The 27,838-nt window shown below is 33.2% G+C and overlaps 1 long non-coding RNA gene across 1 annotated transcript; it reads right to left on the bottom strand.

Annotated features, from left to right (window-relative positions):
- Positions 1 to 377: 377 nt before the first annotated feature.
- On the bottom strand, positions 378 to 20,738 carry LOC141374317 (uncharacterized). The gene is made up of 3 exons (XR_012381093.1): positions 20,662 to 20,738; positions 20,483 to 20,563; positions 378 to 464 (listed from the first exon to the last, which is right to left on the bottom strand). It is a non-coding gene; the product is annotated as an uncharacterized lncRNA (long non-coding RNA).
- Between the last annotated feature and the right edge of the window lie 7,100 nt (positions 20,739 to 27,838).

Raw genomic sequence — 27,838 nt, 5'->3', positions numbered from 1 at the left:
CAAGAAATAAATAATATACATACATATCGGAAAGAAGAACTAAAATCATGCCATTTTATGGAACATATTGTCTGTTAAAAATTCCAATCAATCTACTAAAAATCCTCATAGAATAAGTGACTTCAGCAGAGTTGCAGGAAGCAAGATGAAACACAAAATATAACCATATTTCTATATACTAAATATGAACATGTGGAAATCAAAATTAAGAATTCCCAAGTTTTTAGAAGTATGTCAAATTATTGATCCAAGATCAATAAACCAAAGCAGGTTAAATCAAAACAGATATTCATGTGGGTACATCATACTTAAACTGCTAAGAGCCAAAGAATAAAAAACAATTAAAAGTGTCAGAGAAATAAAGATAAATTGCCTACCTGGGAATGATGATTTAAATAGTAATTCCTGTTTTCTCAAGAGTTTCCATGGAGAACTGTACAAAATGGGGCAGGACGTTTTCAATGCTGAAAGAAAAAACACAGCTGTCCACCCAGAATTCTATATCCATCAAAATTCTTTCCAAACTAAGGACAAAACAAGACATATTCACACAATCAAACCAGAGACCATTATTGCTGTACAACGTATAATGCAAGTAATACTAAAGGAAGGTCTTCAGGCTGAAGGGAAAGGACGCCTCATGGAAATTAAAAACTACGGGAAGGAGTGAAGTACTAGAGAGGGAAAATAGGTGGATAAGTATGACAACTTTTCTCTATGTTTGAAAAACATCTCTGAAGCAAAAATGGTAAATAGTATTGCATATGTAAAATACACGACAGGGATATATTTTTCATACAGGAAATATGACAAAAGAAAGGCAAAGGATTAAAGGAAATATAGTGTTGGGAGGATACATTCACATCAAGTGGTACTTTCATAACTCTGCACACCGGGATAAGATAGCAATTAGTATGTCAGTCCCGAAAGCACTAATATTATAAGTAGTAATATGGTTAGTATGGCTATATAACGAGTTCCTCCGAAACTTATTTACTCACTATTTACTGTTTTTGTTTCCCACAAGGATGTACCTCAATAAATACAACCATCAAGTGGTTTGTATCTGGCACATGTTGGAAAGTGAAGAAAAATTTAATGAATCAATGAAATATTTAAAATGAAATAAATTATGTAAAATGAAATAGATTATGTGAAATGATAAAAAAGACGCACTCCTTGGGAAGAAAAACTATCTTATGGACATATGGATTATATTAATTTTCTATTAAAAAAACCCTACAGATCCAAAGGTATTTCAATAACTAGCTTTTATAGAAATAAACATTTTTAATGGTATTCCAGCCTCTTTAGCCCAACCATCCTGCTGAGAAAATTTAAGAAAGGTGGAAGATATTAATTCAAGGAAGCAAACTTTTGACGAAACAGAATCTCAGACACGAAGCCTATGTTGTGTGATCCACCAAAATTTACTACTCCTTTTCTCTTGAAGGCTTTCACTGATTCCAAAGATGTGATTGAGTATCCATAATATTAAACAGGAAGTTGTAGCTAAGAAGGTGTAAAGGACTTGCAGCAGTCTCAACTAATCAAGGGACACAAACTGGACCTGATAGCGTACCAGGAAAGAGAGGCTCTGAAAAACCAAGGTTCATTTGGCACCCCCTTAGGGCTATGCCCTAATGTCAATTTGAACCTCAAATAAGTAACTCCACACAAAACCCGAAATCCAGCTTCAAAATGATTCAATTTCTAACTGCAGTGAGATGAACTACCCCCACCATAACTGCCTCCCAAGAGCAAAAGCTCACAAAAGAAAGATAAAATCACCCAGAAACTTCAATTACTTCTATATTATTTCATACAGAAAATCCAGCCTGCATTAAAAAATAACCACACATACAAAAAGTGAATGGGCAGGAAAAGAACACCTGTTTTATCACATGTGAGATTCCTTTTCTCTAGTGAGGATGATGGGACAAAGAATACTAAGACTTGGTTACACCAAGCAATTTAGAGCAACAGTGAGATAGCACTACGTACCTATTAGATGGGCAACAGTGAAAAATGTTGACCGTAACAAATGATGACAAGGAAACAGAACAAATGCAATTCTCATACTCTGCTGGTAAGGTGTACAACTGTATATTCACAACACATAACACTTTGACATACTGTAAAATAACTGAAATATACAACTGTCATATGATCCAGTCGTTCTGTTTCTTGACATTTTTCCTAGTAAAAATGAATTTATATCTCCATATAAAAACTCCAAAAATGGGGTGCCTGGGTGGCTCAGTTGGTTAAGCATCTGCCTTTGGCTCAGGGCCTGATCCCAGGGTCCTGGGATCAAGCCCCCCATTGGGCTCCCTGCTCAGCGAGCAGTCTGCTTCTCCCTCTCCCATTCCCCTGCTTGTGCTTGTGCACTCTCTCTCTCTCTGTCAAATAAATAAATAAAATCTGGGGGAAAAAAAAAAAAAACAACTCCAGAAATGTCTAAACATGGGAAAGTGGAAAGGGCTGCGGCAGGGTCAGAAAGGAGAAATATGAAGTTCAAAGGAACCCTGAGGGGGAGGAGTAGATATTTACATTATCTTAATTGTGGTGATGGTTTCATAATACACACGTATCTAGAAACTTAGTTAATTTTAATGTGCAATTTATTTTAAATCAATTATACCTCAATGAACCTGTTCAAAATGTGTAGCATGCACCAAATATGTGTCTTAAAGAAAGTCTAGATAAAGCATTAAATCCCCAAAGAGGAAGTACTGAAAGTTTTAAATGATCATCCACTTCAAGAAACTGAAAAACGAAGTAATTTTTAACCAAAACATAATAGTTATGGTAAGCTCTGTGAATTGTGTAAGACTGTTGAATCACAGATATGTACCTCTGAAACAAATAATACATTATATGTTTAAAAAAAAGAAGAAGATAGCAGGAAGGGAAAAATGAAGGGGGGGAAATCGGAGGGGTAGACGAACCATGAGAGACTATGGACTCTGAGAAACAAACTGAGGATTCTAGAGGGTGTGGGGGGATGGGTTAGCCTGGTGATGGGTATTAAAGAGGGCACATACTGAATGGAGCACTGGGTGTTATACGCAAACAATGAATCATGGAACACTACATCAAAACCTAATGATGTAATGTATGGTGATTAACATAATAAAATAAAAAAAGAAAACATAATAGAAATAAAATGATAAAATTAAGATAAATGAATGAAATTAATAAATTACAAAGAGAAAAGTTAAAAATCCAAAAGTTGTTTTTTGATGTTGCTGCTGTTGTTCTTTTTGGAAGAAGGCCAAAAATTATACACTCTTAACAACACTTACCCCCACCTGTAAAAAGAAAAATATATGTAAAACATTATATTATCACTACCAAGAGTGTAGAGTGGATTATCACTATAGATCCTTGAGACACATGCATAATAGCATAAGTTAATGACGATATTTTGAAGTTAATAGCATAAGTTAATGACGATATTTTGAAGTTACCTGAATTCAGTAAATTCCAAGAAATAATCAGCTCAAAAAAAAAGGAAAAAGAAAATTTAGAAAATTTCAACAATTCTGTATCTACTTAATAAATTGCATCTGTAATTAAATCCTTCTTACCAATGATTCTATACCCTTGTGCCTGAGAGCCTGATGTTTTCCATATAGTTAAAAAGAAACAACACTAATCTTGCATAATCTTTTCCAGAGAATAGAAACATTAAAAACACTCCTCAATCATGTTATGAGACTACTATAAACTTTATACCAAAACAACAAGAATATTATAAGAAAATCAATGGTTTATAATAGAGAACTGGAGAAATGAAGCACCACCATTCCAATGCTGAAAGAAAAATAAAAATGTCAACTTAGAATTCCATATGCAGAAAAACCACACTTGCACAACATATATATATATATATATATAATTATGTGATTAAAATAAGATTATTTTCTATTATTTCTTTAAATGATAATTAACTAGAATAACTGCTCTACGGCACCCAAATACCACAGAAAAACCTGAGACTCCATCCTCAGACATACCACCAAAAGTCCACTCTTACCACATTGTAAATAGTTAACCCAAACCTCCTATCCCATGATGTCCAACAAGCTTCAAGCAGGGAGCTGAAACCTTAATAACTGCTTGGTGGTAAAGAGCTGTCTTTCACTACAGTTCACTGCCAATGGACAGCATGTGGCAAGTCTGGACTTCCAGTCCCTGAAATTTAATAACATGCTGCTCCCTTCCTTGCTGAGGTACTGTCAGAGGAGATCTAGTAAAGATTAATGACTTTCACCACAGCCCATGCTAAAGAAGTCATTCTGTATGGTGTCAATGGAGTCTACATGAGGTTCTGTAAGCTGACATTCCTACTACTCACATCAGGGAGGAATTAGTGAAGGTTTAGTGGCGAGCCAGAACTCCCAATGCCACGTAGCAATAACCAAGAACATTCCCTATTCATGAGTCAATGGAGGACAAGGATGGAACATGGACTGCTACAATCACCCAGCAATAGAGGCAGTGACTTCACCTTTCCCTTCATGGTATAATACCAGAGGAAATAATAATTGATCTTGAAGGAGGAAACAGAAATTACCCAATCAAAACAATGGAGAGGAAACAGATGGGGTTTTTTAAAAACCCAAAAAACTAAGACTCAGGAACCTGTGGGTCCATAACAAACATTCTAACAATCCCGTTAGTGGAATCCCATAAGGACTAAATAAAGTATGGAACTGAAAGAATACTCTAATATATAACGCCTTCTCAGTTTTTCAAAAGACATGAACCTACAGATTCAAGAAGCTTAATGATGCCCTATCAGGATAAACTTAAAGAAATCCACACCAGGAAACATCATAGTCAAACTTCGAAAAACTAAAGACAGAAATAAGTTCTTGAAAGCAGCAAGACAGAAACAACACCTTACCTATAGGGAAAAACAACATTCAAATTTAGTCTATATTTTCACCAGAAACCAAGGAAGCCAGGAGATAGTGACACATTTTTCAAGTGCTGAAAGGAAACAACTGTCAACCCAGAACCCTACAACCAGTAAAATTATCTCCGGACTGAAGTGAAAATGAAGATATTCTCAGATCAGCGAACACGAAAAGAACTGAATGCCAGCAAAATACGCCAAGAGAATTGCTAAGGGAAGTTCTAAAATGTTTCCTTTCTAAATAGAAGGGAATGACAGAAGTAATCTTGAAACATCAAAAAAGAAGAAAGAACAAGGTAAGCAAATACACAGATGAATACAATAAATGTTCTTTCTCCTTTTTAGTTTTCTGTATTATCTTTTCAGCTGAAACAAAAATTCTAACACTGTCTGGTATGGATTCTGAAAGTACATAGAAGAAATATTTAAGACAAAATATTAAAAGCAGGAGGAGAATAAAAGGGATGTTTTAGGAGGTAAGATTTCTACACTTCACTAGAAGTGGGAAAATGATGATAACGATAGATTTTCATAATGATAGAAAAAACAACTGATCAACTGATTCATAGCAGATATATAAGACATCCAGAGTAATCAGTAAAAAGACTAATGCAAAAAGATACACTCAAATATAGTATACATAAGTAAAATCTGAATTCTAAAAACCTGTTCAAGTATCCATGGGAAGGTTGACAAAAGAAAAATAGAAAAATTAAAAATACGGTGAATGAATAGAAAAAAAAAGACACACGCAAGTCCTAATATATAGATGATAACATTAAATGAAAATGGCCTACATATATCAATTAAAAGACAGATACTGGCTGATTGAACTTAAAAAAAAAGAAAAGACAAGACAACCATTTTCTGTCTACTGCAAACTCACTTTAAATATGATTTAGGTAGACTTGAAAGCAAACGACGGGTAAAGATACATCATGCCAACAATAATCAAATGAAAGCAAGAAAGGCAATATTAGTATCAGATAAACAAAATTCAGAGCAAAGAAAATTACCAGAGACAGAAATGGACACCGCACAAAGATGTATCCTCAATCCAATAAGATACAGTAATCCTGTATCCAACAAACAGAGCTACAACATGAGAATCAAAACTGATATAACTGAAAGAAGAAATAGATGAATCCATAATTATACCTGGAAATGTCAACCCTTCTCTCTTTATAGTTGATAGAATAAATGTACAGAGACAGCAAGGATGCTGAAGAAATCAACACCATTAACTGACAGTACCTAACTGATATTTATATAACACTATACCACATAGCAACAAAATACAAATTCTTTTCAAGTCTCCATGGAATATATACCAAGATAGAACATATCCTGGGGCAAAAAAGAAAGCTCAACAAATTGAGAATAATTGAAATCCTAACAGTATGTTCTTTGACCATATTGGAATCAAATGGGAAATCAATAACAGAAATGTAACAAGAAATCTTCAAAAATTTGCACACAAAACACCACACTTGTAAAAAATCCCTAGGTCAAAGAAGTATCAAGGAAAAAAAATTTAAATCACTGAAATAAATGAAAAAAAATACAACATATCAAAATTTAAGATCAAAAACAGAAATAGAAAAATAGCAAATAAAAGAGGAAACATTTCCCAATTCATTTTATGAAGCTAGTATTACTAAGATAAAAATTAGACAAAGATATAAAGCCAGGACAGATTAATTAATAACTCTTGAATACAGACACAAAATCCTTAACATAATATTAGCAAATAGAACTCAGAAGCATATAAAAAGATTTAAGCACCACAAACAAGTGAGTTTAAATTCAGGCATCCAAGGCTGGTACAGTATTTGAAAACCTATCAATGTAATCTACCATATTAACATGCTAAAAAATGAATATGACATAAACTTACCAGTTCATGAAGTAAAATCCATTAACCAAATTCAACACCTAGTTATTCACGATAAAAATTTCTCAGAGAAATAGGAATACAGAGAAACTTCTAATCTTGATAAAGAGCATATACTAAAGATCTAAAATATACATTATGCATAATGGTTAAAAAATGAATGCTTTCCTGCTAAGTTCAAGAATAAAAGGCAAGTATACTCACTCTCACATTTATTCAAAATAGTGCTGGAAGGTGAGCCAGGATAATAAGGCAAGCAAAAGGAAATAAAAGGCATATAAACCTGAAAGGAAGAAATAAAACTATTGCTATCTGTAGACGACATGATGTGTCCACATAGAAAATCCCAAGGAATCTATTAAAATGACATCAGCAAGGCTACATGACACAAGATGAACATACACGTTCAACAGTATTTCTATATACTAGCAATGATCTTGTGTACACTAAAATTTTAAAAAGATAGAATTTACAAGTGCTTCAAAAATTAAATATTTGCAGGCAAATCTAACAAAATATGTATAGGCCTTGTATACAAAAACTAATGAAAGAAACCAAAGAATATTTAAACAAATGGAGAAATATACCATGCTCATGGAGTAGAAGATCTTAGATTTAGTAAAGACTTAAATACTCCCCACAATGATATACAGGTTTAATGTAATTCCTAAGTAAATTCTAATAATATATTTTGTAGTTATTAACAAGAGCATTCTAAAATTGAAATGAACACAAAATGGAACTAGAACACCTAATAAAATTTTGAAATAGTAGAATAAAGTTGGAGGAATCACTCCACCCAACTTCAAGATGTATTATGCAGGTACAATATTCATGATACTGTGGTATTACTAGAGAACTAGACACATAGATCAATGAAACAGAATGGAAACCTAGTAATAGCCATATGCAGTATGGCTGGTTTATTTTTTATAAAGCTGCAGAAGCAATTCCATTGAGAAATAATGGTCTTTTCAAAAACTGTGCTATAGTAATTGGATACACATAGGCTCAAAATAGAGTTGCAATTTAAACTTCACACCTCATACCAAAAGTCAGCTTGGAAAATGTCTCATAGATCAAAATGTAAAACAAAATCTATAAAACATATAGAAAAGAAACAGGAACATTCAGGTCCTATGGCTAAGCAAAGAGTCTGACACCAATGTACAATCCATACAAGGGAAAATTAATAAATTAGACTTCATCAAAATTTAAAACTTTTGCTGTGCTAACAGTTTTATCTTCTGTTAAGTAACTGGGAACAAGTTACATACTGGAAGAAATTATTTACAAGCCATATATCTGACCAAGGATGAGTATCTATAATATATAACATAAATTTTTTAAACTCCAACCGGAAAAAGATCAAAAGAACAGAAATTTCACCAAAGAGGATATACATATAGTAAATAATCACACAAAATATGTTTCACATCATAGCCATTAGGCAAATGCAAATTAAAGTCGCAATGAGATACCACTACACACCTATTAGAATGGCTAAAATAAAAACTAGTTACACTGAAAAACGCTGGCAAGGATGCAGACAAACTCATATACGGTTCGTTACAATGTAAAACACAGTCATTCTGAAAAAGTTAGGCAGTTCCCATAAAAACTGAACATGCAAATACCATATGACACAGAAATAGTACTTCTGAGTATTTATCCCAGAGAACTGAAGACTCATGTTCACAAGGAAACATGTACTGAAATGTTTATCACAGCTTTTCCCGTAAAAGCCAAAAATTGGAAAAACCCAGATGTCTTTAAGAGTGAATGATTAAACAAAATGTGGTACATCCATATCATGGAATTCTCAGTAAAAACAGCAACAACAAAAAAAACCTATTTATACACTCAACAACCTTGATGAATCTCCAGATAATTATGCTGAGTGAAAAAAAGCCAATCCCAAAGGTCAAATGAAGAATGATTCCATTTATAAAATATACATTAAATGAAAAATTATAGAAATGAAGAACAGATTAGTTGCCTGGAGTCAGAGATTAGCAAACGGGCAGGGAGGGAGGGGCTTGCCTATAAAACGGAAACATCAGGGATTCTTTCAGTAATTAAAATATTCCATGTTTTGCCTGTGTAGGTGTTAATACCTTGGTTGACATACTGTATATAGTTTTAAAAGATGTTAAACTTGGAAGAACCTGGGCAAAGAGTACAAAAATGTCTCTGTATTATTTCTTATAATTGCAAATGAAGGTATAATCACCTCCAAAGAGAAAGCTAAATTGTTATCTGTAGTCTTGATATAAAGTTGGAATCAACTGGCTATGGGAGGAAAAAATACCTGTTAACTGAAACTTATTTCAAAATGCAGTTTGAGGGAAGATACCTGTTTCTTATAACAGTCAACTAGCCTGAATATCCTATTGAGGAAAAGTGGGAAAGCTGGAAATATATAAAAGATATCTCTTCAAGATACCACAGACTCAAGGAAACAAGCATGGAAGGCCTAGGACCTCAGGAAGAAGAAAAGCCCAGGTAGTGAGATCCGAATTTAGAACCACTTCCCCTACAAAGTATTTGCTAATTCAAAAGAGGTGACTGAACATCTAAAGCACTAAGCAGAAAGTAGAAGCTAAGCAGCTAAGGCACCTGAGCAGGTAGGTCTCCTATACTCTCACCTTGTCAGGGGACATACACTGAGCTTAGGATCCGGAGACGTAGAAGGCTAAAGAAACAAAACAAACCTCATGCATTCTTTTAATATCCCCGAGGGGCTACACCTTCAATGTCCATATGAACCAGAAATTCAAAACACCTCATAAAACTTGAGACCTCGTTTCACAAGGTCTCAAGGAAGAAAAGAACTTCCCGCAGGTAACTGCCTCTAAAAAGCAAACAAAATTGTCCCTAGAGAAAGAAAAATATCACTCAGAGCTTACAGTTATTTCTGCAGTATTTCATACAGAAAATCTATCAAGCAATAAAAGTAACCATACACGGAAAAGTACAAATGGAAAGGATTAACATCAGGCCTTTGATCTGTTTTCTCCATTTACGGGGGATGCCTGGAAAAGAAAGGACTGGTTATACCCATGCAATTCAGAGTGATGGTGAGATACCACTGCATACTTACCAGAAGGGCTACAGCTAAAAAAACTGACCATAACAAGTGCTGACTATGATGTGGAGTGACTGAGACATTCACACTGCTGATAGGGTATAAAGTGATATGATAATGTTGCAAAATATTTGTCGCATTGTAAAATAACTTAAAGAGACCCTAATCATGTGATCCAGCAATCCATTCTGTGAGGTTTATCCAAACAAATGAAAATACATCATCATATAAAGACCTGTACAAGAATGTACTCAGCATGCGCAAAAGGGGAGCATCTGGGCAGCATCAGCAGGAAAGAAATATGAATGTACCACCAGATAACGTGGAAAGGTGGGTCACATGGATATTTACATCACCTTGATTATACTGTTTGCTTCACAAATATGTACATATCTCATAATGTATACTGCTTATTTTAAAGTTGTGCAGTTTATTTTAAATTTATACTTCCATAAAGCTATTAAAATATGAGATGCACCAAAATATGTCTAAAGGAAAATTTATAGCAATAACTACACAAGTGGAAATGGTAAAAACTTAACACCTGATAATTCACCTCAAAAAGTTTTTAAAAAGTATAATTTTCTAATAATTAAAAATATGAAACAAGATTAAGACCAGTTAACGGATTTTGAATGAGTGCAAAGAGAAGACTGCTGACAAATCCAGAAGGGTTTTTTTTTTTTTTTTTGAATAGAAGAAAATAACTAACCTGATTGTGGTAATCATTTCACAATGTTCACATATATCAAATCATGACAATGTACACCTTAAATACAGGTACTTGTGTCAATTATATCTCAAAAATATGGAATAAAAATTTAAAAACTCCCTGCAAGATTTATCAAGAAAATTACAGATGCACATTATCAATAAAATAAATGTAGAAGGGATCATCACTACAGATCCTGGAGACAAATACATAATATTTTTTAAAAGCATACTTATAAATTTGAAATCATTTCTATAGTTTGTTAAATCTTGAGAAATTTCAGTAGTCCTATAATCACTAAATAAATTGTGTCTCTAATGAAAATCCTTCTTACAAATGAACGCCATGTCCTAGAGTCTGGATTCCTGATCTTTTCCACATAATAAGAAAGAAATAACAACAATCGTGCATAAACTCTCTCACAAAATGCAAAAACACTCCCCCAAACGTTCTAGGAGACCCTTATAAACTTTACACCGAACTGATGAAGATAATGAAAGAAAGCAAAATGTAAGGTTTATGTCTCGTATGACCAAATGCACAAAACAACTTATGTTTGACAAATGGAATCAAGAATATATCATTGGGGAGGGTATGTGCTACGGTGAGCGCTGTGAATTGTGCAAGACTGTTGAATCACAGATCTGTACTTCTGAAACAAATAACGCAACATATTATAAGAAAAAAGGAAAAGAAGAAGATAACAGGAGAGGAGGAAAAGGGGAGTATGTCAGAGGGGGAGACGAACCATGAGAGATGATGGACTCTGAAAAACAAACTGAGGGTTCTAGAGGGTAGGGGGTTGGGGGGATGGGTTAGCCTGGTGATGGGTATTGAGGAGGGCACGTTCTGCATGGAGCACTGGGTGTTATGAACAAACAATGAATCATGGAACACTGCATCAAAAACTAATGATGTAATATATGGTGATTAACATAACAATAAAAAAATAAAAAAAAAGAATATATCAAATATAAAACACAATGTACAAATTGAGGTTAATTCAAGAATGAATTCTTGTGGGTTTAACATTTTGAAATCAAACCACTTTAAGAAAACAAAGGAAGAAAATCATGTACTATTGCAATAGATATAGAGAAACCATTTGACATAATTTACCACCCACTTAAAACTTAAAAAAACAAACAAAAACCCCAAAACGGAAAACTGAGAACACTGCAGCAAACATCATACTTAGTGATGAAATACTGAAAAACTGGACACCTGAGATCAGAAAAGACACAAGGATTTCTACTGCCGTTAGTTCTATTAACATTTTATGGTGGTTCCTAGCCAGGGAAAAACAAGAAAATATTCAAAAGATCTTAAATTGGAAAGAAATGAAACTGTCATTTTTCACAGATTATGTGTTTATGGTTCCAGACTATCCAAAAGTAACCTGTAGGCAATATATTAAAACTAGTAAGCTAAAAGATTTATTAAGATTGATGAATACCATACAATGAAACATAAACACATACTATTGAGAAACACAATCCTTAATAAACTTTTTATGTTTATCATTAGAAATGGCACTAAAACTCCACAGGACAAAGTTTTATTTTTGAGGTTTATTCTATAAACTTATCAGATAAACTTTGAGAGTCACTATAACCCTAATCATTGTTATCATTTTCTCTGACAGCATGTAACACAAGCCACTGAACATAAGACAGACTTTATAACACACTTGACATTTAATGCCAGTACAACTCTTTTCTAACTCTCTTGTTTTTAAGCATAACTTCTTACTCTGTTGTGTGCTAACTCAAAAACAGGCAAAAAGGCAAAATGCAAGCCATCTTGTTTCTATTTCTTTGACTTATCATTTATTAATTACACATATATTATGTACTCAGTGAAAAATCTTCAAAAATGCAGACATATATTCCCTCTGAGAAGTAACCAGGATTAGCAACGAAGTGTATATATTAGCAGATATATACACAAATATGTATTCACATAAATAATGTATTTAAAATTTTCACATATCTGAAAGTAACTTATAATTTGCTTTGTTTAGCAATTGGTCTCAAACTTTTCTTCTGTAAATATATACAGTTCTTCCTGATCGGTTGCAAAAGCTGCACAGTATTCATGGTACAAACAAAGCATGATTTATTCAGAAACAGCAGTTTTGCCTCTTTTGTACCCATCCTTTCACACATGTATGAGTCTGTGTGTCAGATGCAGTACTAGAAGGCAAATTACTGTGGAGTTTAAAGTGTAGGTAAATTTTAAAACTGGGAGGGTGGAAAAGGCCAAATTACTATTAAGAAGCCAGGGTAATTTTATACCCCTTCAATAAGCCAATATCAAGACAAAGAAGTGTCTTAATATGAATTTAACTTGCTCTAAGTGTTAAGCATATTTTTAATAGAGTAATTGCCCATTTATGTTTATGTATATACCTATACCTAGATACAATTGCTAAGTCCATTTGTTAACCAATTATTATATAATTATTTGAATACCAAAAATACTACTTCTTAAACCTATAGATAATCTTAAACATAGCTTCTCATTATTTTCTTTATTTTCTATATATTGCTTGTCAGTGACTGGTTCTGATATTTACTATATTTATATAAATCACTTTTTTAAAAAAGATTTATTTATTTGAGAGAAAGAGCATGAACGGTGGGGAGGAGCAGAAGGAGAGAGAGAAGCAGGCTCCCTACTGAGCAGGGAACCCCATGTGGGGCTCAATCCCAGGACTCTGGGATCATGACCTGAGCCAAAGGCAGCTGCTCAACCAACTGAGTCACTCAAGCACCTCTATAAATCACTTCTAATATAGATTATGTTTTGCCAAAGCATGATGATATTATATGTTATATAACAGTTGTAGATATGGGGATGCCTGGGTGGCTCAGTTGGTTAAGCGTCTGCCTTCGGCTCAGGTCATGATCCCGGGACCAAGCCCCGCATCGGGCTCTCTGCTCAGCGGGGAGCCTGCTTCTCCCTCTGCCTGCTGCTCCTGCTGCTTCTCCTGCTTGTGCTCTCTCTCCCTCTGACAAATAAATAAAATCTTTAAAAAAATAGTAGATATAAAATATTTTGCAATAGGCAATACAAGAATCACTTTATTGAGACTTTGGCTATTCTCATTCAACTTCTCATCTAAGTCACAAATAATACCAGATTAGCAATAACAGTAACAAACCATTTTGATATTTTTGGGAGGAATGTGACTTATTTTAATTTGTGTTTATGTGCAGATATCTTTATGAATTGAATATAATTTTTTTTTATTTCTGGCTTTTGTTATTTTTCATACCAGCTATAATTTTTGCTTTTGCTTTGCTTTATTTCTAGGGTCAATCAAATGAATTATCCTTTTATTTACACAGATGGAATAATTTGGATTAACATAAAAGCTACTGAAGTTTGTGAAGACTTTTACTAGTAAACACTGTATCTGACATCTATAGCAAATATAAATAATATTAATGAGGTGAACAAATGTATGCACACTAAAACCTTCTGAGAAATAAATACACATTAGTCATCTATGAACAGTGACTTAAACGATGGCTACCTTCTCAACAGGATTCAAAGAGAACCAGAAAAATGGAGCAGACTCTTTTCAATGCTCAAGGAAAAAATGCAAATTTAAACCCACAACTACGAAAGCAGTATTCCCAGTCACAAGTCTTTTTGGTTCAGGGACCAAAGTACACAATATTTGACCAATGAGTGTCTTATACTGACTAGAGGAGAACACCTAAGGAGCCTTGCTAACAGATTTTTTTTAAAATGAGGAAAAATCTAAGCAATCATATCAGAAACTACACAGTGCAGTGGAAACAGAATACATAATTAGTCCAGCCTTGTCATCAAATAAAAAAACAAACAATAACAACAAGCCAGGTGGGGGAATCAGTCTGAGACATGCAAAGAAAATGTGTTGTTACAAATTCTGCAATATAAGAAATCCTAAAGGAAGCTCTTCAGCATGAAAGGAATGATACCAGACAGCGATTAAAATCCATATGGAAAAAAAGAAAGATCTCTAGTAAAATAATTATGTAGGTAATGATAATACCAAATATAAATATTAATGTTCCTTTCATAGCACAACTGATTTAAAAGACTTCACAAAACAGTATCTATAAAATTATAATTTTATAATTATAAAATTGTATTGTGGTCATATAACACATACAAATATAATATATTTGACAACAGGAACACAGAAGAGGAAGTTGTAAATGAATCTATCTTAGAGTAAAGAAGTAAAACCATACGGTACCACCAATTCACAGGAAGAGATGAACAGATTCAGAAACAGTACATAAAAAGTTTAATATAAAAAAATCTATAAACACAATTTATTCTCCTTTCCTCTAGCTTCTTCAACAGACATAAAACTATATAAAACAATTACTACACTATATAACAATGTCATGATGGGTATATAACATATTTTAACATAATATGTATAATAATAGAAAAATGAGGGAGCTCTATAGGAATTAATGTTCTATATTTTACTGGAATTAATTCAATGTAAATCTAAAGGATATTCTAGTTAAGATTTATATTTTAAGCCATAGAGAAACCACTAAGATAATAACACAAAAATATAACACTAGGCCATAGAACAAACCTCAATAGTTTCAAAAGGACTTAAACCAAACAAGGTATGCTTTCTGACACAATGGACTGAAATTAGATGGTTATGTTTATTACCTTGATTGCGGTAATGGTTTTACAGGTTTATGCATGTGTTCAAATCCATCAAATTGTATACATTATTTATGTGCAGGGTTTTGATTATCAATTATACCTCAAGAAAGCTGTTAAAAGAAACCAACTGAGATAAATTTGGAAAATTTAAAGATGAGGGGAAATTAAACCACAGTGGACCACATAAGCACTATGTCAAAGAAGAATTCAAATAGGAAATCAGAAAATGAAAAAGCTCATTTTTTAAGCAAAAATGTTAAATACCATTCTGTATGTAAAGTATATGACTTGCAAAATTCACTGAAAGGTAAGCTCAAGATTCATGTATTTAACTGAACATAAAGTTTACTTCATTTAATTAAAGGAAAAAATTACAATAATCACCAATAACCACTTCTTAATAAAATTATAAATAAAATATGTGACAAAAAGACCACAAAGAAAAGGGGAACAGAGGCATTTTCTTGTTGTGAGACTGTCTGTACATAATTTGGCATTTTGTTAATTCTAAGTAGATGAAGATAAGTAAAGGTTTTATATGCCAACCTCTAGAGGGACCAGTAAACATAATACAAAGTGGTACAGGTAACATTTTAGACTACTGTAGCTTAAAAAATTGCCACAAATTTGCCTTTTATAATATAATCCATATTTACTTGTTTGTGTTTCACTGGGGTCTACCTAGTAAAATTATGTACCTCTACTACATAATTTATATCTGGCACATGTTGGGAACTAGGGAAACATTTAGTCAATCAACAACGAAATTTAACTAGAGTACATTAACCAAATAAGGACATTAGAGTTCTACTCTTTGGTAGATCATTTGTCTTAACAAATTTTTTAAAATCTTATTGATATAAAGATTGAATTGATAAAATCTAGGAGGAAAAAAAACCACAAAAACTTATTCCAAAAAAAGAAAAAGAATATATATATATATACACACACACACACACACACACACACACATATATATATAGCTGTCAGCTTTCAGTAACAACTAAGAAACTCTATCAGCCCAACTATTCTGCTGGGAAAAAAAAAAAAAAACTAGGAAAGCTGGAAGATATTAAAGATATTTGAAGGCACCACACACCCAAGGAGACAAGCATTTGAAGAGACAAAAGATCTCAGAAAAGAAACCCAGGTGATGAGACTCAAATGTGGTACCTCTCTTCCCCTCGAAGTATATGCTTTTCTAAAAGGGGTGATCAAGAAGCCAAGATGCTAAGCAGAAAGTTAGAGTTGAGACAAAACAGCTGAGTAGGGCTTCTAGCAGTCTCACCAGCTCAGGGAACTGGCTGGAACTGAAGGTGCACCAAGGAGAAAGGCTCTTAATGACAACCCAGGGGTCCATTTGGCACCCCCTGGGAAGATCTACCCTAAATATCTATATGAACCCAACATAGAAAACCTCTCACAAAACCTGAGATCCAGCTTCAGAAGAATGAATTCTCTGACTGCCATAACATGAACTGCCCACATATTCGCTGTCTCTCAGAAGCAAAAACAAATGCTCACTAGACGAAGGAAAATTCATTCAGAACCTCCAGTTACTTTAGCGGTATTTCAAACAGAAAATCCAGCATGCAATAAAGAATAGCCATACATACAAAAGCACAAATGGGAAGGAAAGGATTACCATCAGTCTTGTGATCCATTTTTTCCATTTATGGAGAATGACACCTTTTTGCATACCCATACAATGTGGAGCTACGGTGAGATGCCACTGTACGTCTATTAGAAGAGCTATGATTAAAAACACTGACCATAACAAGAGTTGGCAAGAATGTAAATCAACTATAACCCTCACACTGTTGTCAAGATGTAAATGGCACATTCATGTTGCAAAACATTTCGACGTATTCTAAAACAACCTTTAAATACACCTCTCATATGATCCAGTCATTCTATTCCTGTAAGAGAATATCGACTGCAGGGAAAGTGCGGAGTGCTTAGGCAAGATTCGGAGGGGGCTGTCCAAATGTGCACAAAGAAATCTAGAGAGAAGAATGAATATAAGCTCACTATCTTGATTGTGGTAATGGTTTCACAAACACACATATCAAAATATGCACTGTTTACTTTTAAATTGTGCAGTTTATTTTACATCAATTAAGCCTCAACTGAATTGTTAAAAATCGTGGAGGATGCATCAAAATACAGGTCTAAAAAATGTTCAGAGCACTAATGCAAAAAATAAAATCCTGAAACTTTAAGATTTGAAAATGCACTTTATAAAATTAGAAAACAAAGCAGGAATTTAAACCAAAATTCTGAACATGAAAAATTAATATCAGTTATAAAAAAATGAATGAGAAATCCAAAATTAAGTGAATAAAGAAGACATGTTATCAATAGCAGGATGGTAAAAAGGATCATCATTAGGATCCTAAAAACATATACATTATGTTATAAGGAAACATACGTCTACAGATTTGAAATTCATAAAATGATGAAATTTTTAAAATAACAAAATAGGAAATCTCAAGGATTCTATACTTATTCAATAAACTGCATCTGTATAGAAAAATCTTCCTACAAATGAATTCCATGTCCTGATGTCTCAATTCCTGATGTTTGCCATATAATTGAGAAATCAATAACCAATCATGAACAACCTCTTCCACGAGAGAGAAACAGTAAAACCTCTAGCCAAAATGCTTTATAAGACCCCTATAAACTTGACACCAAGCCAAGAGGATCATTATAGGAAAAGAAAATCAAAGTTTTATGCCTCACGAGAAACATTAAAAAATAAGTTAAAACCTTATGTTTGACAAACAGAATCTAAAGAGAATTCAACTATAGTACACAAGGAACAAATTGGGCTTAATATAAGAATGGATTCTTGATTTAACATTTCAAATCAAACAACCTTGACAAACAAAAGAGCGAAATCATGTCATTATGTCAGAGGATACAGAAAAACTATTTGATATAATTAACCACCTACTTATGATTTTTAAAACAGCTTAGAAAACTGCAGCACCTATAATTAGTAGTAAAATACTGAAAAACTCCTTGAGATCAAAATGAAGACAAGGATGTCTATTATCATCAATTCTGTCGATCATTTTAGGGAAAATTTAGTCAGGGCAATAACACAAGAAAAAGAAGAAAAAAGGCATCAAGTTTAGAAACAACAAAATGAACTCGCTTTTATTCAAAGGTCACATAATTATGTTTCCAGACTATCTAAAAGCAACCTGTAGCTCATGCATGAGAATTATTAGATTTAATTAGAACTTACTAGAATTAATAAGTTAATTTACCAAATTGATGGATACCAAAGACTTAAACATGAACACATTTTTCTGAGAACAGCAACTGATAGACTTTTCGTATACATCATAAGAAATGGCACAAAAAGCTCCACAGGACAAGGACACATTTTTTTTTTAAAAGACTTTATTTATTTGACACAGAGAGAGCGAGGGAGAGCGCGAGCGAGCGCACAAGCAGGGGAAGCAGCTGGCAGAGGGAGAGGCAGGCTCCCCGCTAAGCAGGGAGCCCGATCCTGGGATCATGACCTGAACCCAAGGCAGATGCTTAACCGACTGAGTGCCCCAAGGATACAGTTTTAAGGCTTTTTCTATTTACTTTTTCAGATAAATTTTCAGTCATTATAACTCAGAATACGGTTGTCATTTTCTTTTCTGATATCGTGGTATTGCAGAACCCAAAATACAAGATAAACTTTACTATACGCTTGACATTTAATCCAAGAGAAACAATAAAAGCATTATTTGTGACAATTTTGTCCACGGTCCCTAGTTTAACGACCTCATTGACTAGAGTCAGCTTCCTCAAACTGGACCATAATTAAATTAAATTATTTTCTCCACAAAGCTTTTTACATTTTTATTTCTCTGGTTTCTAATGTGTTTTCAGCATGACTTCTGACCTATTCTACACTACCATAAAGGAAAAAAATGTAGAGCAGACATTAAAAAAAAATCACTAGTGATATACCATCATGTGACTATTTTTAAAATTTTCTTTTCCTACTTGTAAATTCAGTGTACATTTGGTGCAGACTTTTCAAAAAATGCAGATACATATTTTCTCAGTGTATAAAAACAGATATTCACATAAATATGTATTTATATAAAGAATATATTTATATACATGTGCACACCTGCAATTATAATTTGCTTTCTTTTTTATTAGCAATAGGTCATGGAGTTATCATCTGTAGTAAATAAGAGTTACCTGATTTGCTATAAAGTTTCAGAATATCCACGGAATGAACATTTATTTACAAATAGCTCCTTTGCCAATTTTGTAAACATATGTTTATGCTCAATTGTGAGTAGCTGTGTTGGATACAGTCCTAAAAGGCAAATTAGTATTTTAAAAAGTATATTAAAAAAAAAGAAGTTGCTAAAATTGCTAGATTAATTTTCAAAAGTCCGTTACCAGTTTGTAATGCCTTGATAATCTGCCATTAAGATAAAGACTATCTTCTTATCTATTTAATTTGCAATAATTATTAAGCATATTTAATGACAATTTATACTTGTTTGTATAAACTGTTGTTAGTTTATCATTTTATAATTATTTGAAATAACAAAAATTTTATATATTAAAGCTATATATATATATGCATATACTATTGTTGCTTTCCCCTATATTCTATATATTGCCTTTACTGAATTAGTATTCCTATATTTATAGTATTACATGTACTGTATTTGGATAGATAGTTTCGGCTATAGGATATGATTTGCCAAAACAAGTATTTTGCCTTAGGTAATACAAGTGTTACTTTATTACTCTTTATAAAGGATTTTAATTTCTTCTCGTATATGCCTATCAACATTAGCTACAGATGAGCAATTATAAAAACAATTTTGATACTTAGAATGTGCTTATATTATTTTACTTTATATATGATACATATTCAATAAGAAATGAAAATTAAGTATCTTTTTTTTCCTATGGGAGATTTTCCTTTGCTTTGCTACATTTTGTTGTAATTGGAAATCAAATAAATTTTTATTTTTACTTAGAGCAGAGTAGTTTGGATTGACCATATATGTACTGCAATTCTGAAATATTTTATTATTGAATTCTATACTAGAATACTATCTATATGAAATATAAGCATATCACTGAAGTGAACAATTAAAAACATCTGAGAAATAAAGATACATTACCTACCCCACAAAGATGATTTAAAAGATGGCTGCCTTCTCAGCAGAATCCATCGAGAACAGGAGAAAAATAAGAATCTTTCTAATGCTGAAAGAAAAATTACAACTGTCAACCCAGAATTCTATATCTACCAAAATTATCCTTCCAAACTAAGAGTTAAATAAGACACGGCCACATAAACAAACCTGAGACAATTTACTGCTTGAAAACTGTACTTATGCTGCTCAGCACGTAGTGAAAACAGAACCACGGTATGAAGAGCCAGGACCAGAGAGCCAATAGGGCGCCCTCCGCTGTTGACAGTTGGTAATGGCAGTTGATTGAAATTAGCAATTTATGTAGCAGCAAACCACGGCATTTTATTGGTTACAAGAGAATCACTAAGGTTGGCCCAGAATCCTGGGAGGGGCCATAAACCCCATTTTTTGAAGCAAGAGAATGTCAAAAAATATGTAGGCATGTTTTTAAATTGCCCCAGGTAAAAATCCAAAAGAAGCATTTAAATTGAATAACAAAAATTATTCAACAAACAAAAGGAGGCACAAAAAGAAGACAGAAATAAAAAGAGATGGGGAAAACAGAAAATGAAGGACAAGATGGACAATTATAAATCAATCTATATTAACAAAAACATTAATTTTTTTCAAGTTAAACATTTCAACTAAAATGTAAAAATTTTTTAGGCTAGAAAAAAAGCAGTTCCCAAATATATGCTGTTTATATGAAAAGCAATTTAAATTGAAAGATACTATATTGTTGAGAGTCATAACATAGAAAATGATATACCATGCAGAATTAAGCATAAGAAAAGTGAGACGGGTAAATTAATGCTAAAGAAACTAGACTTCCGGGAAAAAAGGGAGAGATAAAGAGGGACATTTCATTATGATTAAAGGATTCATTCTTCAGGAACAGAAGAAACACATTACTTAAATGAGAAATGCCATCATTACAGAACCTGGAAATAGACAAACTATAAGTGATTTTATGCTAAATAAATTTTTATGTTACTACATATGAAATGTAAAGCCCAACTTAACAAAAAATAAGACTTGGGAAATCTGCATCGTCCTGTGTTTATTAAATAAATTGAACCTATAATGACAAATCTTCTATAAGTGAGTCCCATGCTCTGGTGATTTAATTAGTGAATTTTCTTCTACAATTGAGAAAGAAATGACACCAGTATTACACAAGACATTACAGAGAACACAAATAGTAGGCAACCCCTCTAAATGTTTCAAGAATGCCATAAAAACTTCACAACAAACTGAGAAGAATATCACCTAAAAAGGAAAATCAAAGGCTTTTATCTCTGATGACTAAATGCAAAAAAAAAAAAAAAGTATGTTTAACAAAGTGAATCAAGTCTGATACACCATGAACAAATTGGGTTTTATCCAAGAATAAATTCATGTTGAATTAACACTTTGAAATCAAATCACTTCAATAAAACAAAGAACAAAATAGTGTGATTATTTTAACAGATACAAAAAAAAAAGAGACATAACTTATCACCCACTTAGGATTGTTAAAAATTCATAAACTGTAGTTAATATCATAATAAGTGCTGAAATATTTAAATCTTACCCTGAGATCAGGAATGAGAGAAGGATTCCTAACACCATTTCAATTTAATATTTATGTAGGGCAATAATATATGAAAATGAAAAAAAAAGGTTGAATCACTTACGTTGTACACCTGAAACTAATATAACAGTTGTATGTCAATTATACTGCAATAAAACATTTTTTTATAAAAAAAGACAAAAAGACATAAGGATGGGAAAGGAAGAAATGGAACTGCCATTATTCATAATGGATGACTGTATTTCTAGACTAACATCAATCTACATATGATATATTAGAATTAATAAGTGAATCTAGCGAGATTGCTAAACACATGATTAACCAAAAAATCAATTATAATTGTCATTCCAAATGCCAGGAACAAATAACTAGAAGACTAAATCCATTATAAATACCATTTACAACCCCAAAGATTATCAAACTCCTAAGTAAAATTTCAATGAAATTTGTGCAACCTCTTTACATAGCACACTATCAAACATTATTGATAGGAATTAATGAAGATATGAACAAATGGAATGGTATCCAAAGTTTATTAACAGAAGTTTCATTTTTTTCAGGTGATCAACTTTTCCACTTTGAAGCACATGCAATGCCCATTCAGTGTGAACCAAGTCAAGTCCCAGCATTTCCAATAATTCAGCATGTTCTGTAAAGGCATAAATTAAAAAATGGGCTAATAGGGAGAATGAATGCAAAGTTAGATTCCAGTTAAACAGAAAGAAGGAAAAACCTACTGTTGAATGTTAAGAACAGTTCTGAAAATTGTGGCTTCCTGCCCCTAAAGTTCAAGTAGAAGCTGTAAGAGTACCCTGGTGAAGATATTCTACTGGGTAATTAAAGATAGGTTGATGGCCTGTGACAGCTACACTTTAGAGGTTAAAATCTGAGTTCATATGATTCTATAATTTATGAGTGTTTGGGTATCTGATAACCTAACTATTGGATTTTCTGTAGCCTAGTATTCTGTGTGAGTCTTTCAAACCATGGGGAGATTCTGCACTTTAATGATTACTTTAAAATGGCATGCTCATATAGAAGATGAGATGTGTAATTTGCTGAACATTTAAATGTTATCATCACTATGAAATACTGTAGATAAGTTATGTTCACGTTTGTGCCATGTACTTGGGTATATAGATCCTATAGATTTTAAGCAATTAACAAATTTTGCTTCCCTTGTTTAAGAAAAAAGACACTAAGGTCAGAGTGATTTTCTCAAGTTCATGGAGAGACAATGGCACAACTGAATCTAGGAGTCCCCCTCTTGTAACCTTGTCTTGACTGTTACACTATGCTATTCGTTTAAGATGAGTTTCCATAAAAGTGGCCATTTATTAACAAGCGTGCCTACCTTTAAATGGGAAGTAGGCAAATTCAAAACCATCAGAATAATTTCCTCAAATTTGAATATATGCTAGAACTGGACTCTATTTTGGTTTGAGTCAGAACTAATTATTTTTTCAATTCCTATGATACTTAATCACATACAAACCAAGAATTGTGCTTTAAGAAATTATTTCTGGGAACTGGTTGTTCTTATACATTATAGTCTTCCCTTTCAAAACATGTTGAATTATCCAGTGATTTCGATAGCACCTAAGTGGTTCTCTGCACTTGGCCATGATCCTATCATGCAGTTAAAACATAAATTCAGTTTTCTGAGAATAACAATCCTTCATAAGGTTTTTATACACATTGCAAGAGATGGCACAACAACTCAACAGGACAACATTATACTTTTAATACTTTCTTTTATATACTTACCACATAACATCTAAGAGTCACTAGAACCCTGACCATTATTGTCATTTTTCCTGCTGTCATGGGAACAGAAACCCTTAATATAAGATAAACCTCATAATACACATGGCATTTAATCCTCTCCTAGTGGAATAAAAAATTATTCCAAGTGACAGTTTTATTTATGATGCCTCACTTAATGATCTCACTGACTAAAGAGAAAATCAGCTTTTAAGTGGTTCACAAATAAATTATTTTTTCCACATAGCTTATTTATATATTTTCTTATCATTTCTTTCCTTTGTAATCTCTTTTCTAATTGTACTCTCTTTAGGTATAACATCTTATTTTGTTCTGTATTACTTATAAAAAGAAAAAGCAGGGAGTAGATCTTCCAAGATAAGCATTAGTGATATTACATTCTACGTTGTCTTTTTTAAGTAAGCTCTATGCCCAATGTAGGGCTTGAACTCACGACCCCAAGTTCAAGAATCACATGCTCTACTGAGTCAGCCAGACACCTCTATGTTTTTTCTTTTATTTTACACAGAGCGTGCTCAGTGTAAAATACTGAAAAACTGCAGATACTTATTCCTTCTCAGAAATAACCACGATTAGCAAAGTCTGTAGATGAACAGATACACACATAACCATACATTAACATACACATATATATGTGTATAACATACACATTTATATATTGGTGCACACAAGTGAAATTAAAGTACAATGCACTTTTTTCCCTTAGCAATATGTCTTGGAGATGTTTTATGGAAACATATACAGACATATCTGATTAACTGCAAAAGTTGAACTGTAGTTATTGTATGGATACATCATAATTTATTTAAAAATTGGTCTGTTCCCTTTTTTTGGTACCAAATACTTTTCTGCACTTCCCTCAGGAGCTATATAGTCCTAGGAGTAGAATTATTGTGTAAAGGATATATAACTCAAAATTTTGGTACAAAATGCTAATCAGCTTTCCAAAAATCCAGTACCATTTTATACTCTTCACAAAATCTAGTACCAGAAATTTTTAAAAAGTACTATATTTTAAATTTTTAAATTTAACGTTCTTTAATAAGGCTATATAAATTATTATAGATATAAAATGCTTTCCCAGAACTGAATGTTACTGTGTATTACTGTAATAATTAAATATTTTTTTAAAGATTTTATTTATTTATTTGAGAGAGATAGAAGGAGAGATAGAGAGCACGAGAGGGAAGAGGGGCAGAGGGAGAAGCAGACTCCCTGCTGAGCAGGGAGCCCGATGTGGGATTCGATTCTGGGACTCCAGGATCATGACCTGAGCTAAAGGCAGTCGCTCAACCAACTGAGCCACCCAGGTGCCCCCAAAATTAAATATTTTGATACAACACAGGTGTTAATTTACTTTATCAAAAGAACTTGCCAGTTCTCATATAATTTTTCATCTTGGTCAATACTAGATTCAGATCATCAATTATCAGGACACTTCATTTGGAATTTTCCTTAGGAATATGCTTATATTATTTTAATTTGTGTATAGTTTATTCAGATCTTTTTGGTTATTTTAATATAAATTTTCTAACTTGGATTTTTTTTTTTTGGCTTTCATGACATTTAGTCAACCTTTTAATTATTTTATTTCATTTTGCTTCTATTGTCAGCCAAAGTAGGTATGCTTTACTTCCCATATAGGAAATAATTTTAATTGAAAAAAATCTTTAGAAATTTTTTGAAATATTTTATTAGAAAACTATATATTTGACATATATTTGAAATATAAAAATTATTAATAAAGGAGACAAATTATAACCACCTGAAAGAAAACAGATCTAATGCCTTTGGGACCCCATATAGGCACTTCCCCAATTCTATCATTCTGCCTCCTCCTAGGAAAACATAGGTGTGAGCACACCTCCATATGCACTCACCCCTCAAAAATTTGGTGTTGATCATTTGCCCGCTTATTGAGGCTATATTTATTGTATTTGTAGGTCTCTCAAACCATGGTACAAATGGAGAAGAGTGCCATAATACCAACTGACCAGCGACATGAAATTAGCCAAAGAGAACACAGCTGTGTAAACCACTACTTAGGTGTAGAATAAAACATCATCAGATTTCCAGAAGAATAAAAAAGGCAAATTCTTTTTTCCACCTCCCATCATTATGCCTTCCCTTTTCCCCAAGTAACCAGTTCCCTGACTCCTAATATCTTAGGCTCATGTTGCCTGTCCTGAAGGAAAGGAGTAAGAGCAGGCCTGTAACTATTTCCTGCGTATAATATCTGATAAGAGTAAATAAGCTCCTAGTAAATGTGCTAATGACATTGATAGTAACTCCTAAACATGTTAATAGATGCTATTGTTTTACCAGGGTATTCCTTATCTGTCTAGGTTGTTTACTGTAAATTACCTTGGAGGTTAGGAATCTGGAGAATGGCAAGTAGTGTTATTAACAGAGGCTGTGTAATTAACAGTATAAGATGGAATGAGTCAAAACACTAAACGACTCCCTTTGGTAAATAATATTTTTACAAACATTACTCAACATCACAACTCATCTTTAATTGTGAAACTAAAACATATCCTGATGTGCAAGAAAGGGAGCACTACTAGGGGCTCTGTTTGATGCTTTCTTGCTCCCACAAATATTGTGCGTTTTGGTGGAATGTTTGCCTCTAACCTTTGAATAATTAAAATTTGGTATAAAGTCTACCATTTACATATCTGATTTCACAATTCAACTCATGACAAAAGAGCTGTTTTAGAAATTCATAAATAGTTTAAAAAATATGATTTTCGGGGGAGGGGGGTGTCTGGATTCCTTTGCTCAACAATATGTTTACTGGACATCCATATGCAGAAGTTTGTTCATATTCACTGGTATATATTATATTGTATGATGCAGCAGTTTTTACCCATTTTTAGAGATGGTAGACTTTGAGATTGTTTCCAGTTGAGGGCAATTAGGAATTAGAGTTTCTAAATGCCTTTAGGCACACATATACATAAGACAGAGTAGAATCACTACATCATACTGTATAGGTATGTTCAGCTTTAAAGAACCTGCCAAAACTTTGCCAGAGTTGTTGATGCAATTTCCTCTCCCACAAGCAATATACGAGAGTTCCTCACCAAAACAAGGTATTGTCAGGGAGAGAGCCTCGTCTGCCCAGGCCCTTTGCATGGGGCAAACTCTCCTTTGGCAGGAAGTTTGAGACCAGGCCAATGTGGAAGTGTTGCTGAGCTGACAAGACAGAGACTGGAAACAGGGCTGCTAATGCAGCTGCTTATAGTACTGCAGATAAAGGAGTTGTATACAGGACCAGGGTGGAAGTCTGTGTGGGAGTCCACAACAGGTCTTTAGTCAAGGGTTAGACTGTGCATGTGCAAAAGACACATCAAGGTCTAGCAGACAGTGGATGTGAGGCTAAGAGAAGAACAGAGATACCAGGCAGTGCCCAAAGACTGGTGTTGGGGTTGGGGGAAGGGTTCTGGCCTAGCCAGAGTAGAGTGACCTACAGCAACCTGTGAGATAGTATTCAATCATCAAACAAATGTTTCATTGACACCTAATGTGAAGAGGAACCAAAATGGATCAGAAGAAAAAAATGTTTTATAAAAAAGCGGGCAAAACTTCCCAAATTTTTAGAAGTATGTCAAATTACAGATCCAAGATCAATGGAACCAAAGCAGGTTAAGCAGGAACAGTTATTCATGGGAATACATCATACTCAAACTGCTGTGATCCAAAGATTTTTTAAAAAAATTAACATTTCCAGAAGAATACAGATGAATTTCCTGCTTGAGATTGATGACTTAAATGATGTCTGCCTTCTCAAAAGAATCCACAGAATATGGAGCAGTATCTTTCCAAAGTTGAAAGAAAAAACAAAGCTGTCAACCTAGAATCATATATCCCTCAAGATTATTCTTCCTAACTGATGATGAAGTAAGACACATCCACGCAAACTTGAGGCCATTTGTTGCTGGACCACCTATAATACAAGTAATACTACAAGTTCTTTAGACTAAA

Source organism: Callorhinus ursinus, unplaced genomic scaffold, assembly GCF_003265705.2.
Source record: "Callorhinus ursinus isolate GAN/ISIS: 27379988/994484 unplaced genomic scaffold, GSC_fseal_2.0 scaffold16, whole genome shotgun sequence".
Taxonomy (NCBI): Eukaryota; Metazoa; Chordata; class Mammalia; order Carnivora; family Otariidae; genus Callorhinus; species Callorhinus ursinus.
This window is presented reverse-complemented; position numbering and strand designations above follow the sequence as displayed.